Source organism: Nerophis ophidion, linkage group LG26, assembly GCF_033978795.1.
Source record: "Nerophis ophidion isolate RoL-2023_Sa linkage group LG26, RoL_Noph_v1.0, whole genome shotgun sequence".
Lineage (NCBI taxonomy): Eukaryota > Metazoa > Chordata > Actinopteri > Syngnathiformes > Syngnathidae > Nerophis > Nerophis ophidion.
The window spans coordinates 22,301,612-22,318,131 of record NC_084636.1 but is presented as its reverse complement, the minus strand read 5'-3'; the positions used below and the strand labels follow the sequence as shown (position 1 = coordinate 22,318,131).

Genomic DNA, 16,520 nt, shown 5'->3' with positions numbered 1-16,520 from the left:
TCTTATTCTGTCGTTTCTATCACTCATAGAAATGTTCCTATTTTCAAACACAGTGTTACTGTTTATACTGTGGGTAATGTTACAGTGACCAAAAATATACTTGTTAAAAAGGGAATTTAGGGATTTCACAATCTACAGCCCGTAATATCATCAAAAGGTTCAGAAAATCTGGAGAAATCACGGCACTTAAGCGATGTTATTATAGACCTTCAATCCCTCAGGCGGTACTGCATCAAAAAGCGACATCAGTGTGTAAAGGTTATCACCACATGGGCTCAGGAACACTTGTCACTATCAGTAACTAAAGTTTGTCGCTACATCTGTAAGTGCAAGTTAAAACTGTACTATGCAAAGCGAAAACCATTTATCAACAACACCCAGAAACGCCACCGGCTTCGCTGGGCCCGAGCTCATCTAAGATGGACTGATGCAAAGTGAAAAAGTGTTTTCTGGTCTGACGATTTAACATTTAAAAAAAATTTTGGAAACTGTGGACATTGTGTTCTCCAGACCAAAGGGGAGAAGGACCATTCGGATTGTTATATCTGTGATGGTATGGGGGTGTATTAATGCCTACGGCTTGGACTTACACATCTGTGAAAGCACCATAATGCTGAAAGGTACAGGTTTTGGAACAACGTATGTTGCCATCCAAGCAACGTTATCACGGGCGCCCCTGCTTATTTCAGCAAAACAATGCTAGCGTGGCTGCATAGTAAAAGAGTGCGGGTACTAGACTGGCCTGCCTGTAGTCCAGACCTGTCTCCCATTGAAAATGTGTGGCGCATTATAAAGCGTAAAATACGACAATGGAGTCCCTGGACTGTTGAATAACTTAAGTTGTTCATCAAGCAAGAATGGGAAAGAATTCCACCTAAAAAGCTTCAAAAATTGGTCTCCTCAGTTCCCAAACGTTTACTGAGTGTTGTTAAAATGAAAGGTCATGTAACACAGTGGTAAAAATGCCCCAGTACAAACTTTTTTGCAATGTTTCGCTGCCATTAAATTGTAATTTAATGATTATTTGATAAAAAAAATTTTGGTTTCTCAGTTCTAACATTAAATATCTTGTCTTTGCAGTCTATTCAATTGAATATGAGTTTAAAAAGGGTTTTGGAAGTCATTGTATTCGTTTTTATTTACGAATTACACAATGTGCCAACTTCACTGGTTTTGGAATTATAACAATTACTTTTATTAATAATTTCAAACAATGCATTAATATGAAAATATGTTTTGAGTATGCATTCATTGCCATCTAGTGTCTACTAAATAAAAAAATGTTAAAACAAATAATATATCGTCAAAACTTTGTTTTTCAATTGTTTTGGAAATCCTGTGCTTTTTTTAGGTTAAGTTTCCAAGGAAAACTAAAGATTAAAAAAATCACAAATAAATTAAATGTTTTTGGCAAAAAAGTAAACTTCGAAACATTGCAGTTGGAAAAGCTCCCGCAAATTCCGTCCAAAACAATCACACACACAAAAATGACAGAAATAGTAAAAAGACTGATCATGGTATGAAATATTATCTGAAATATTGTATTTGGTCAGGTAGTTTGTCATATTTATTAATTTAAATATTAAAGGAAATAAACCAAAAATGTATTTTTTTATTTCATGTGTTTTATCATTATACAAAATGTGTATTGACTGTCAGTTATAGTTAATAATAAAAAATATTTTGTTTATTACTATTACAGCCTGTAGTAATTAATGAAATTGTTCCATCCATCCATCCATTTTCTACCGCTTATTCCCTTTTGGGGTCGCGGGGGGCGCTGGCGCCTATCTCAGCTACAATCGGGCGGAAGGCGGGGTACACCCTGGACAAGTCGCCACCTTATCGCAGGGCCAACACAGATAGACAGACAACATTCACACTCACATTCACACTCTAGGCCCAATTTAGTGTTGCCAATCAACCTATCCCCAGGTGCATGTCTTTGGTCATTAATTCAAATTGTTATCATTTTACTTTGAATAAGAAAGTTGCCTTTTTTGTAACAATATTAAATATGTGTAAAGTCAATCAAAACAAAACAAAAAAAAGGCAGGTAAATGTGAACTGTCAGTCTATTTATTTATTACAATATCAGCTTGTGGAAATAAACAGAAAATGGTTCAGATTGTACTATAAGGACCAGGAGCTGTAATAGGAAGGTAGATCCTCCCTTGTGATGTGAAGGCACACACACACACACGCCCCTCCGGTGAGGAAAGAGCCTTTCTGTTTCAGGAAATTGCTCTGCTTATTCCCGACAATGCTTATCATCACTGCCTCTGCTCAGGCACACAACAAACACACACATAGACAAACGACGCTCTATCACAAAAATGTGAAATATTAACGTAACTTAGTTATTCTAAAGAGAGGCAACACCATCCAGACTTGTTTAATGATGAGAAAAGACCTTCGATCTGTACCTGGTTGCGTAACACAACACATACAGAATCACGACCAGTGGTGTGCCAGCAAGGCTTCTCTGCTGGCCTAACATAACCAGAAGTCATGATATAAATAAAGATTAAAATATTGTTTTATTTACTTTTCCTAAATATCTAAAAGTATTCATATTCTCTTCAAGTCATGTCATGCTCCTTCCAGTGCTGTTGTTTTTAGTTTTACTTTGTATCCAATCAGAATTCAACTAGCTCATATTGCCATGCTGTACCAAATCTGCCCGGGGCCTTCAGAATCAACAATGCGGGCGTCTGCACACTGTAAGTGAACGGACACATACAGTGGATAGACAAATGCGATAGCCAATCAAATCACAAGCTGTTGTCAGTATGGCCTTCCAGCTGGACTCACGTTGAACTTGACATTAACGCGTCCTGTGATTGGATACTCATCGAGACCATTAGTGGATGAATTTGAAAACACATTCAGTTGATAGACAGTTGCGATAACCAATCAGATCAGAAGTTGTTGACAGTAGCCTATGTAGCCTGATGTTAACGAGACTGATTGGATACTCACTTGTCATCCCAAAGTGAGTAACCATTCACAAGTTGCAATTTAGCAGGAAGAAGGAAGTGTTGCACCGCAACCTAATCAAATGTTGATTAGGCGGCAGATATGTATTTGCAAGGCCATTTTCAAAAAGGATATTTAAAGAGAAACTACATCTTGTGGGACGATGTCGGCCAACCCCAAAAGTTAGCTCAGCTGTTCCTGACCACTCGGACCAACCGACTACGAGGAGTACCACTGGCTTATACAGTGTCGAATGGGTGAGTTTAAATTATTTTTTTTTCATGTTGAATATGTTTTTTTGCAATTTAAATGTTGACAGTACCACATATGATATGTTTTAATTGCTGACTGATGGTTTATTTATTTTTAAATGCGCCAGAAAACAACCCATTTGGTACACCGTTGAGGTGTTTCAATGCGCAGTAGTGCGTAAATGTGTTCCTGTATAAATGATAAATGGGTTGTACTTTTATAGCGCTTTTCTACCTTCAAGGTACTCAAAGCGCTTTGACACTACTTCCACATTTACCCATTCACACACACATTCACACACTGACGGAGGGAGCTGCCATGCAAGGCGCCAACCAGCACCCATCAGGAGCAAGGGTGAAGTGTCTTGCTCAGGACACAACGGACGTGACGAGGTTGGTACTAGGTGGGAATTGAACCAGGGACGCTCGGGTTGCGCACGGCCACTCTCCCCACTGCGCCACGCCGTATAGTATTCTTCCAGCAATGGTCATGTGGTGACATCAATTATGGTATTTTGAGAGGTATCTTTGAAGTCGGACATCACTGAAGGCCTAAATGGGAAAAGCACAACCCGCCACTGATCACTACAAGGCAGCATGAATTACCATGAATTGATTAACGTGGACCCCGACTTAAACAAGTTGAAAAACTTATTCGGGTGTTACCATTTAGTGGTCAATTGTACGGAATATGTACTGTACTGTGCAATCTACTAATAAAAGTTTCAATCAATCAATCAATCAAAGCAAAAGCATGTGACTTCCTCCAGCCAATCAGCAAATAAAAGGCAATGATCATGATGAAACCGTTATCTTACATCTATCACAGCAGGCACAAGACTTGCTAAATTAGGTCCTGACGGTGAGCAACTCAAACATAACGTTGAAACAACATGCTTTTTGACAACTTTTAATCAATGTTGGGTTCTGATGTTGATTTGACAATTGAAATTTGGTCAATATGCTACAACCATACTTGCCAACCTTGAGACCTGCGAATTCGGGAGATTGGGTGAGGTTTGGTGGTAACGGTGGTGTATATTGTAACATACCAGAATAGTTAGTGCTGCAAAGGGTTACGGGTATTTGGTCTGTTGTGTTTATGTTATGTTGCGGTGCGGATGTTCTACCGAAATGTGTTTTTCATTTTTGTTTGGTGTGGGTTCACAGTGTGGCGCATATTTGTAACTGTGTTAAAGTTGTTTATACGGCCACCCTCAGTGTGACCTGTATGGCTATTGATCAAGTATGAATTGCATTCACTTATGTGAGTCGCATATGTAATGTGACTGGGTCGGCGTGCTATATGCATGGAGGAAAAGCGGACGTTACAACAGGTTGTGGAGGACGCTAAAGGCAGTGCCTTTAAAGGCACGCCCACAATATTATTGTCCGGGTGGAAATCGGGAGAATGTTTGCCCCAGGAGATTTTTGGGAGAGGCACTGAAATTCGAGAGTCTCCCGGGAAAATTAAGAGGGTTGGTAAGTATGGCTACAACACAAATACAACGTTGAAACAACATACTTTTTGATGACTTGTATTCAATTTTAAGTTGTGACGTTGATTTGGCCATTGAAGTTTGGTCATTTCCCAACCCACAACGTGGATCCAACGTTGGACATCAACATTGTCTCAATTTACAAATACAACTATTTTGAAACGTTGGTTCAAAGTCAGTTTTAAAGGACATGTAAGCATAATCAACGTTGTATCAATGTCTTGTGCCTGTTGTTAGTGGCCAAATGTACCAAGTCAGCACAATAGAACTGTCCAACTAAAGGATTTATGTCCATTGTATTAACTTTTTTGCTAGTATCTGAAATGCAACAATATTTTGCTCAATGGGGTATTAATGCCACACTCAGACAAAAAAAGCCTAACAATAAAAAATAAAGTTGTAATTCACACAAAAGCGTGTTTACACTTTTTATGTTTCCAATTAAAAGAAGACAAGTCACACATTATGAAAATACCTGCTTTTTATCTCATCTGAGCCATCGTAATCTGATGTGATCCATGTAGTTGTTGTGTGCGCTGCAGACAGTAATAGAGTTTCTCCCTGAGCTCAAATTACTGCACAGTAATCAAAAGAGCTGCGGTTGTTTTCAATCATTCAGCTCAGTTAGTGTGTGTTTATGTTTAACCAAAGCACGCACGCACGCACGCGCACACACACACACACACACACACACACACACAAACACACAGCGTGTTAAGTTTAATTGTGTTTATGTAGCATAACGAAGCAGTAATGTACTGGAGGAGTAAATAAATATGGCTTCCCGCCTCATTCACTTCCAATTTGACTGATGTCTGTTAGCTTTTCATGACAGAGAACTACAACTAGGGCTGGGCCTTTTTTAATATCTCGATATTTTCAAGCCATGTCACGATACACGATATATATATGTCAATATTTTGCCTTAGCCTTGAATAAACACCTGATGCATATAATCACAGCAGTATGTGGATTCTATGTGTCTACATAAAAACATTCTTGTTCATACTACATTAATGCTCATTTTAAACTTTCATGCATAGAGGGAAACCACAATTAAGTGAATTACCAAAATTGTATTTATTAAACAGTTTTTAAGCAGTGGCACAAACATTCATGTCATTTCAAAACACAAAGTGCAAAATTGTCAGAGACATTTTAAAACAAGCAGTTTTGTGCATGATGTCATCAAGATGACATATCAAAACAACACTAAATTAAAGTGCACTTTTTGTACAGAACGCCACTACAATTGTTTAAAATAATAAATAAAGTGCACTTTTGTGCATGATGTCACACAAGATATTTCAATAACTGTCAAAAATGAGCTGCATAATAGGAAATCAAATGGATTATGTGCTTCGCTATGCGGTAGGTTCCTGCGGACGTTGCCTCCTTTTGTTGTTGACTAATTTTTTCATATGGTGTTGATGTGGAAATGGTTGCTTTGGCCTTTTGTAGGTATGGCACCAGATGGAGATGTTGACATGCAGAGTTTCAAGCACTCTTCATTCCAGATGTGGCTCTTTTGATGGATGCATCTGGCTCTCAGATTAATCTTAGCTGCCATTGCTTAACAGACAATGGACCCTGTGCTGTTTTTCTTGGGAATTAATTATTCCTTCATGTGTTACCAGATTTGCACCTTCTTTATCTCGTATTACCACTCGCACCACTCCGCTTGCATCACAGCTAATGTTACTCGGTCTGCTACCTCTCTGCTCTGCGAGGGCGTATGACGGGTCAGTATGTGACGTATGTAAGATGGTGCGCTTGTTTTAAGTCCCTGGGAGAAGGAGGGACAAGAAAGAGTGGAAAAAAAAGAATGCAGTGTAATGTCCGCAGCTAAAAGCAACTGCGTGAGAACGTATACTCAAATATCACGATATAATCATTTTCTATATCTCACAGAGACAAACCCGCAATATATCGACTATATCGATATATCGCCCAGCCCTAACTACAACACAATACAAACGAGGAGCAGGTACAATAAATGATCAAAAAGAATAAACCTACCAACCAAAAAGCCATGATTGTGAAGTGCATGCTCTTTTTTTTCCCCAATTTTTTCATACTTTGGTTTGCTCTTTTATATACGATATATATAATATAATGTCATATTTTCAGCACTCACTTATATAGCATTTACTGTACCTCGAATGATACCCAAAGTGCTTTACATTACCGAAGACATTCACCCATTCACACATACTTATGTCACTATTTTCATGTTAGTTGAGTTTAGGGCTTCACGATTTTGAGAAAAAACAATTGCTATTTTTCCTCACCAAAATTGCAATTCCAATTAAATTTGCAATGTTTATATTTCATACATACTGTATACTACATGTCTTAAGGTGCCACGCAGAGCCATATGCAATCATTTACTTTAACAATATTATTTTTATTTTGGCTGCATTATGCTCTTAAACTCAAATCAATAACATGTATGCAAGCAGCTCTTTTGATTACTGAGCAGTAATTTGAGCTCAGGGAGAAACTGTATTACTGTCTGCAGTGCACACAACTACATGGCTCACATCAGATGATGATGGCTCAGATGAGATAGACAAGTTTAATAAGATAAAAAGCAGATATTTTCATATTGTTTGACTTGTCTTTTAGTGGGAAACATAAAAAGTGTAAACTCAAGTTTTTGTGTGAATTACTTTATTTTTATTTTTAGGATTTTTTTGTGCGAGTATGTCATTAATACCGCTTTGAGCAAAATATTGTTGTATTTTAGATACTAATGTAATGTAACCATAATATATACTAATAATTAGGGATGTCCGATAAATGCTTTAAAATGTGGTATCGGAAATTATCGGTATCGTTTCAAAATGATCGGTATCGGTTTAAAAAAGTAAAATTTATGACTTTTTAAAACGCCGCTGTGTACACGGACATAGGGAGAAGTACAAAGCGCCAATAAACCTTAAAGGCACTTCCGTTGCGTGCCGGCCCAGTCACATATCTACGGCTTTTCACACACACACGTAAATGCAAGGCATACTTGGTCAAGAGCCATACAGGTCACACTGAGGATGGCCGTATAAACAACTTTAACACTGTTACAAATATGCGCCACACTGTGAACCCACACCAAACAAAAATGACAAAACATTTCAGGAGAACATTCGCACCGTAACACATCATAAACAACAGAACAAATACCCAGAACCCCTTGCTGCACTACGGCACTAACTCTTCCGGTACGCTACAATGTACACCCCCGCTAATCCCCGGCGCCCTCTCCATCTCAACCCCGCCCACCTCAACCTCCTAATGCTCTCTCAGGGAGAGCATGTCCCAAATTCCAAGCTGCTGTTTTGAGGCATGTTAAGAAAAAAACTGCACTTTGTGACTTAAATAATAAGTATGGCAGTGCCATGTTGGCATTTTTTTCCATAACTTGAGTTGATTAATTTTGGAAAACCTTGTTAGATTGTTTAATGCATCCAGTGGAGCACCACAACAAAATTAGGCGTAATAATGTGTTATTTCCACGACTGGATATATCGGCACCGGTTGATATCGGAATCGGTAATTAAGAGTTGGACAAAAAAAAACATTATCGGACATCTCTACTAATAATGCAAGTGAAAGGATATAAACTTTCATTTCCCATTAATGTAAAAAATGTTCACCATTGCACTGTAATTGGAAGGTAATTAACTTTGTCCTAAATAAATTAACAGACAAAATATAAAATTGACTAAATTCTGTGAACTAACAAATTTGAACATCTTAAAGTGCATTTTTGTTTTCAAGTTGGAAAAATGAGGTTGGACATTGTCATTTTGTTTGTCATCACGTGATCACAGCATTTTCACTAGTTCATCCATCAGTGTTGATGGGCTCATATTGCCCATCCGATTTGAAGCAAAAATATTCCCAAAGCAGGACATTTGGCTTTGTAAACATATTTTTCCCTCCTAATTTGTGTTACGTAGCAGCACTTTCCACTGGCGAGTCGCGAGGCTCTTTGTACTGTGATTATGTTGGCGGCAGCGCCCTGCTCTAGTCTCCGCAGAGACAAAGATTGTGAATGACTGAAAAGAGGGGTCACTCTGTTCAGTTCATTCCACTGTGAAAAAAAACCCGCTTAGGTGCTGAGAGCGACACACATAGTAAGACGTATTTCTTCCCGTTTGAAGCGAGAGACGAACACACACAAGGCTTTGATTGGCAAACATGTCTACCGCTAAAATGCTGGGGAAAAAGTCTGGAGCCTGGCTTTCCTGACGGAACAATTGCTGCGGGGTACGAGGAATTGAGAATACAGATGTCCGATAATATCGGGCTGTCGATATATGCTTTAAAATGTAATTATCGGAAATTATCGGTATCGGTTTCAAAATTATCTGTATCAAAAGTAAAATGTATGACTTTTTAAAACGCCCCTGTGTACACGGACGTAGGGAGAAGTACAGAGCGCCAATAAACCTAAAAGGCACTGCCTTTGCGTGCCGGCCCAATCTACGGCTTTTGAGACCAAGTATAGTCAATAGCCATACAGGTCACACTGAGGGTGGCCGTATAAACAACTTTAACACTGTTACAAATATGCGCCACACTGTGAACCCACACCAAACAAGACTAACAAACATTTCAGGAGAACATCCTCACCGTAACACAACATAAACACAACAGAACAAATACCCAGAACCCCCTTGCAGCACAAACTCTTCCGGGACGCTACAATATACACCCCCGGATATGGAAGATATCTACTTATTTGGAACCATGATCGCAGGGCATGTCCGGATTGGGCTGGGCATTGCCCAAAGGCTGCCCGTCACAATAGAGCATGGGTCGAGCTGTGGGAACACAGACTGTGGCGATTTCTGAACTGAATCCTGAGTTGGATCACATCACCGAGAGGCTTACTGGAATGCAAAAATGTATCAACTTGTGAGCCAGCATCAGACAAGCCATTAAATGTCTGCTCGCTTGGAAAATAACAATCTTTATCTACGTTTCCAATCCCTCAAATGGCCTTGACGCTGCTCATAACAGACGGAGGTTCTTCTGAAAACATCCCCCGAGGACACCTCAGTGATGGATGCTCTGACAACCCTCCATTCCTTCAACAACACATGGGAGTTGAACTTTGCTGGTAACGCCTGCAGAGTGACTCCAGGCCCAAAAAAAATAACACGCCTTGACCACCGCTTGAATCCCTTAGGGGTGATGGACAGCTGAGCGGCGCTTTAGATAGCAGCAGCCTGCCACCGTAGCCCCCACTCCCTCCCCTATGTTGCAAGTTTTGTGGATTCTATGTTACATGTGAGATTATGGTTATTGCGGGGTTTTTTTTCTGGCCTCAGTTTGAACCCCCGTCTCCAGGACACAACCATTTTTTTTTTTTTTTTTTTACTAACCCCCTTCACTCCAACAGCGTTTACCTTTTCCCCACTTCTCTAAGGGGAACCGGAAGTTGGCTGAGCCGTCAGCGTTCCGGTTCTGTCTCCCTGTAATGTATGTCTGCTCTTGAATGGGATTGTGCTGAAAATCTGAATTTCCACTCGGGAACTAATAAAGTAAACAAATAACGAAGGAGCACCCCCGTGGGCCATTTTTGTAGAGTCAAGTGTATACTTTTTTATATTTTTGCGACAACTTGTAATACTCTACTGTATGTTGGTCATGTTTGTGGAGGGCATACTTTTACTGCATTTTCCTGACAAATTGTAAAATTTTCTGTAAACCTTGTCACTTTTCTTATTTTATTTTTTCCTTATATTTTTTTTCTTTGACATATTTTACTATTTTCTTTAGCACTGTCAGCCATGTATGAGGAGTTCATAGTTGTTTTTTTATTTTTGTAACTAATTGTAAAATTTTCAGCACTATGTGGACCTCAGCGATGGAGTGCATACTTTTTTTTACACTTTTGCAAGAAAGTGTAAAATTTTTATCACGCTGTGGGTTATGTTCGTGGGCATACTTTGTCTGCATTTTTTCCGACAAATGGTGTCACCATTCTTTTTTTTTTTTGGTACTTTTGGACACATTTTACTACTTTAGCTCTCTGTCAGCCATGTAAATGGAATTGAGTTTTTTTTTGCATATTTGTGACAAATAGTGATTTTTAGCACCCGTTTGTATTTTCGTCATGTTAGTGATGGGCATACTTTTTCTGCAATTTTCCGACAAAAACCCATGTCACCATTCTTCATTTTTTGGGGGGGACTTTTTTGAAATTTTTTTACTACTTTAGCACTCTGTCAGTCGTGTAAATGGAGTTTAGGTTTTTTTGCGTATCCATCCATTTTCTACCGCTTGTCTCGTTCGGGGTCACGGGTGCCTATCTCAGCTGGATTCGGGCGGAAGGCGGGCTACACCCTGGACAAGTCGCCACCTCATTGCAGCAGGGCTAACACGTTTTTTTGCATATTTGTGATAAGTGAAGTGAAGTGAATAATATTTATATAGCGCTTTTCTCTAGTGACTTGAAGCGCTTTACATAGTGAAACCCAATATCTAATTCTTACATTTAAACCAGTGTGGGTGGCACTGGGAGCAGGTGGGTAAAGTGTCTTGCCCAAGGACACAACGGCAGTAACTAGGATGATTGAAGCGGGAATCGAACCTGCAACCCTCAAGTTGCTGACACGGCCACTCTACCAACCGAGCTATGCCGCCCACAACTAGTGATTTTTAGCACCTGCCTGTATCTTCATCATGTTAGGGCATATTTTTTCTGCATTTTTCTGACAAATTGTAATATTTTTGGTAAACCAGTGTCGCTACTTTATTTTAAATTTTTGTCAGAAATGTCACTATTTTTAGCACCGTCAGCTGTGTACGTAAATATTGTGGTTTATGGATAATGATTTTAATTTTTTTCAAACATACATACGGTTACCATATGATACATCCCATTTTTCCAGTTTCTTAGTACAGGATGTCCGACAAGAAGTAAGAAAAATAAGAGCTTATTCAATCCTACCCCTTTTCCATTTCATATCAATTAGTAAGACTGTATTCACTTCCTGTTCTCAATTTGTACATAATTTGAATCCATAAATAATAAATAACTGAAGTATGAAATTAAATAATGAAGGGGCATTATATAAACTGATGCTGTACGTTGTATCAATGAAGTCATCAATGGTCTTTTGTTTATTAGGGTTCAATAAGTCGTACCACATATGAAAAAAAAAAAATGAGTAGTGACAAATATGTTGTTGCTTTTTTCCTGACATATTTCAATGGTTATGCCTTTCTAAAATATTATCTATAACAAATATGAATTTTTTTTTACCATTTTGTAGTTCGGGTTCTTCATCACGGACACAGCTACTCCTTTTGAGGTAATTGAGTTCATATCCTTCCAGATCAAAATCTATTACTTTTTTTTTTGATCATCAATCCATGTTTCTGTGACAGCGATCAGTTTGAAGGGTTTGTTGAATTGTTCTAAAAAGTGATTCGCGTTATAATTTGCATACAAACAAATTAATAATTGACAATTTGTTGTCACATTTAATGTTCCTATTATATTGTTCATCTGTATAATAAACAATTATTATTGATGTGGGGGGGTGTATCTGGATCCATAACATTGTCCAAATCTTATTTTTGTGGTCTTTGTTGCAGAGGGTTTGAATTGGGGGTTAAATCACCAAAAAGATTCCCGGGCGCGGCCACAGCTGCTGCTCACTGCTCTCCTCACCTCCCAGGGGGTGATGAAGGGTGATGGGTCAAATGCAGAGAAACATTTCATCACACCTAGTGTGTGTGTTTGAGACAATCATTGGTACTTTAACTTTAAGTGTTTCAGTTCAAAAATCTTTGATGTTTCAATAATCTATTTTAGTGTCGTTCTTCTTGTTTAGTGGTCTCTCGGAACATAGTAGTGTTGGTGTTGAATGTAGGCGTTTTTTTTTCCGTCAGACTCCGTTATCATCATCGTCGTCGTGGAAGCAGTGTCAACTTTAAAATTTGTCTGTCATTGACAACAAGTACTCTGGCTTCTGGTCCTCCATTCTGCTTGATGTAGATTTTACAGTTGGCGCTCCAAGTTCCCAGAACTTTCAGCATTATATTTTGGGAGATGCTCACATTTGTTCCCTTCAGTTTCTTTCCCTGTTTCAGCAGTGCCGTTTGAGATTTCCTGTTAACGAGTTTCATGAGGATGAATGGAGCAGTGTTGAGGTTTCTTCCATTCAGTGGAATGCATGTTTTGATGGAATTAATGCTGATTTTAATTTCCATTACTGCAGAAAGTTGATCACTTCCTGTTGTGCTGAGGCAACATCTATTTCATCTGGTTCTCACTTATTCACAGCTTTAGCATAGAATCTTGGTTTAATCCAGTGCCCTGTCACGATGATAGGGCTTGAATCCTCATTTCTTGACGCATTTCCTGACAATCGTCTTTTGTTTTCTTATTCTGACTTTGCAGACATTCTATATTTTCGCTGCAGACTTCTCAGATCTTCTTTGTCTTCTGTTGTTGCTTTTCTCTGATCTTCTTAAAGTTATTCTGTTACTCTTTCCAGGTCTGCTTTGTGTTCTATTCTTACTCTTGTCATTTATTTTTTATTTTTTTTTAGCATCAAGTCTTGCTTCCCATCATGTCCTGTATCCAGAAAATTATTTGATTCAGATGACACCGAAAGGTTTTGCAGCAGCTATCTGAGGTTTGTTAACGGCAGTTGCTTTTTTTAGTGACTTACAGCACTTTTACCTTTTTTCAACAATTTTTGTTTCTTGGTCAAAAAAACTTCACAATGGTAAAAAAATAATAATAAAAGCGAACCTTTCATTTTTGCGTCCTATCCCTGTAGAAAGGAAGTGACATGTAGGGATGTATTTATAGGGTTTTTCTTTTGCATTTTTGTGAAAATATGCAACAATCTCGACACCTATGTTGTTCATGTAATGGACAACATTTTTTGATAAATTGTAATATTTTCAAGGAGTCTATTTTTGTAAACTGCATACTTTTTTTTTTGGGTCCTGGTAGTGGAAGGCATACAGGTTCTTCATTTTTTTGACAAATTGTAATGTCAGCCGCAAATGTAGGTCAGGCTAGGAAAGTACATAATCAATTGTTCTACATTTTGGGGAGAAACGGTGACATTTCCACATATAATATTGGTCATGTTAGTGAGTGCGTACTTTTAAAATACTTTTGTGATAACTTTGAACATTTTGAGCACCCATGTGGTTCATGTTAGTGGAGTGCATACTTTTAATGTAAACATTTTAAACACCTTTTGTTATGTTTGTGGTGTACGTACAGTAGGAAGGTGAGTCATATGGCCCAACGTGTCACCGTTTACCTGACACATGAATCATGACGAATTGGAGGGGTGCACTATACACTTTAGTTTGCATGTAGAGTGTAAAGCAGGGGTCTCAAACTCAATTTACCTGGGGGCCACTGGATGCAGAAACTGGGTGAGGCTGGGCCGCAAGAAAAGATTTCTTAAAAAAATCTAACATGCACTTTTTAATGAATTCACCCTCTATGAATGGCTTTCCCGCCCTAGCAACATACTTGCCAACCCTCACGATTTTTCCGGGAGACTCCTGAATTTCAGTGCATCTCCTGACAATCTATGGGTGCAACCATTCTCCCGAATTTTTCCCGATTTTCACCCGGCCGACATTTTAAGGGCTGCCATGACTGCACTGCCTTTAACGTCCTCTACAACAGTGGTTCTCAACCTTTTTTCAATGATGTACCCCCTGTGAACATTTTTTTAATTCAAGTACCCCCTAATCAGAGCAAAGCATTTTTGGTTGGAAAAAAAAGAGATAAATAAGTAAAATACAGCACTAAGTCATCAGTTTCTGATTTATTAAATTGTATAACAGTGCAAAATATTGCTCATTTGTAGTGGTCTTGAACTATTTGGAAAAAAAGATATAAAAATAACTGAAAAACTTGTTGAAAAATAAACAAGTGATTCAATAGATTTCTACACATAGAAGTAATCATCAACTTAAAGTGCCCTCTTTGGGGATTGTAATAGAGATCCATCTGGATTCATGAACTTAATTCCCAGAGGAGTTAGGTCTGCATGGGATTCTGGGTAATTGTTCTGGTGTGTTACGATGCGGATGTTCTCCCGAAATGTGTTTGTCAGTCTTGTTTGGTGTGGGTTCACAGACTGGCACATATTTGTAACAGTGTTAAAAGTTTTTTTTACGGCCACCCTCAGTGTGACCTGTATGGCTGTTGACCAAATATGTCTTGCAATAACACACCTGCGTCTCACATGGTTAGATGCACCATACAATTGGGCTTGCACGCTGTCAGTTCAGGGTGTAGGTGGCACCAAAGGCAGTGCCATTATGGCACTCACTGAATATTGTTGATCTGGTAAAAATTGACAGGGGCTTTTGAGAGAATTGGAGCCCTAAAATTTAGGGGTCTCCCGGGAAAATTGGGTAAGTTGGCAAGTATGACGCTGTGAAGCGCCGTTCATATTAAACACGCGGGCCGCACCTACATTAAATTGTCATATCAAAGCGCGGGCCGCATAATAACGTCTTGCGGGCCGCATGTTTGAGACCCCTGGTGTAAAGTATCTCAAAAATATATTCATTGTACACTAAGATTTGTCACCGATTCTGTTCATAACTTTTATGGACAGAATTTCTAGGTGCACTCAAGGCGTTGAGGGGTTCCGGTTTGGTGACCGCAGGATTGGGTCTCTGCTGTTTGCAGATGATGTGGTCCTGATGGCTTCATCTGACCGGGATCTTCAGCTCTCACTGGATCAGTTTGAAGCCGAGTGTGAAGCAACCGGAATGAAAATCAGCACCTCCAAGTCTGAGTCCATGGTTCTCACCCAGAAAAGGGTGGAGTGCCATCTCCAGGTTGGGGAGGAGACCCTGCCCCAAGTGGAGGAGTTCAAGTACCTAGGAGTCTTGTTCACGAGTGAGGGAAGAGTGGACCGTGAGATCGACAGGCGGATCGGTGCGGCGTCTTCAGTAATGCGGACGTTGTACCGATCCTTGGTGGTGAAGAAGGAACTGAGCCGGAAGGCAAAGCTCTCAAATTACCGGTCGATCTACGTTCCCATCCTCACCTGTGGTCATGAGCTTTGGGTCATGACCTAAAGGATAAGATCCCGGGTACAAGCGGCCGAAATGAGTTTCCTCCGCCGGGTGGCGGGTCTCTCCCTTAGAGATAGGGTGAGAAGCTCTGCCATCCGGGAGGAGCTCAACGTAAAGCCGCTGCTCCTCCACATCGAGAGGAGCCAGATGAGGTGGTTCGGGCATCTGGTCAGGATGCCACCCGAACGCCTTCCTTGGGAGGTGTTTAAGGCACGTCCAACCGGTAGGAGGCCACGGGGAAGACCCAGGACACGTTGGGAAGACTATGTCTCCCGGCTGGCCTGGGAACGCCTCGAGATCCCCCGGGAAGAGCTAGACGAAGTGGCTGGGGAGAGGGAAGTCTGGGTTTCCCTACTTAGGCTGTTGCCCCCGCGACCCGACCTCGGATAAGCGGAAGAAGATGGATGGATGGATGGACTAAGATTTGTTGTTAAAATAAATCCAAAACCTTAAGAAAGACAAAACCTGACTTTCACTTCCTTGAACATTCAGGTTGAGGTTAACCTTTTGGATTGACCGAATACTGTTTAATATTAAAATTGATCCTTAAAAACACTTTCCTAATTATTGTGCACAAAGTGTAGAGTGGCCCTTTCCATCATTTTCAGCAGCATTGCAAAATTATTAAAGGGTAAATGGGTTGTACCTGTATAGCGCTCTTCTACCTTCAAGGTACTCAAAGCGCTTTGACACTATTTCCACG

The 16,520-nt window shown here is 39.7% G+C and overlaps 1 protein-coding gene across 1 annotated transcript in view; it reads right to left on the bottom strand.

Moving 5' to 3' along the window:
- Positions 1-16,520, bottom strand: part of LOC133543577 (potassium/sodium hyperpolarization-activated cyclic nucleotide-gated channel 1-like) — a 96,130-nt gene that overhangs the window by 62,571 nt on the left and 17,039 nt on the right. The window lies entirely within an intron of this gene.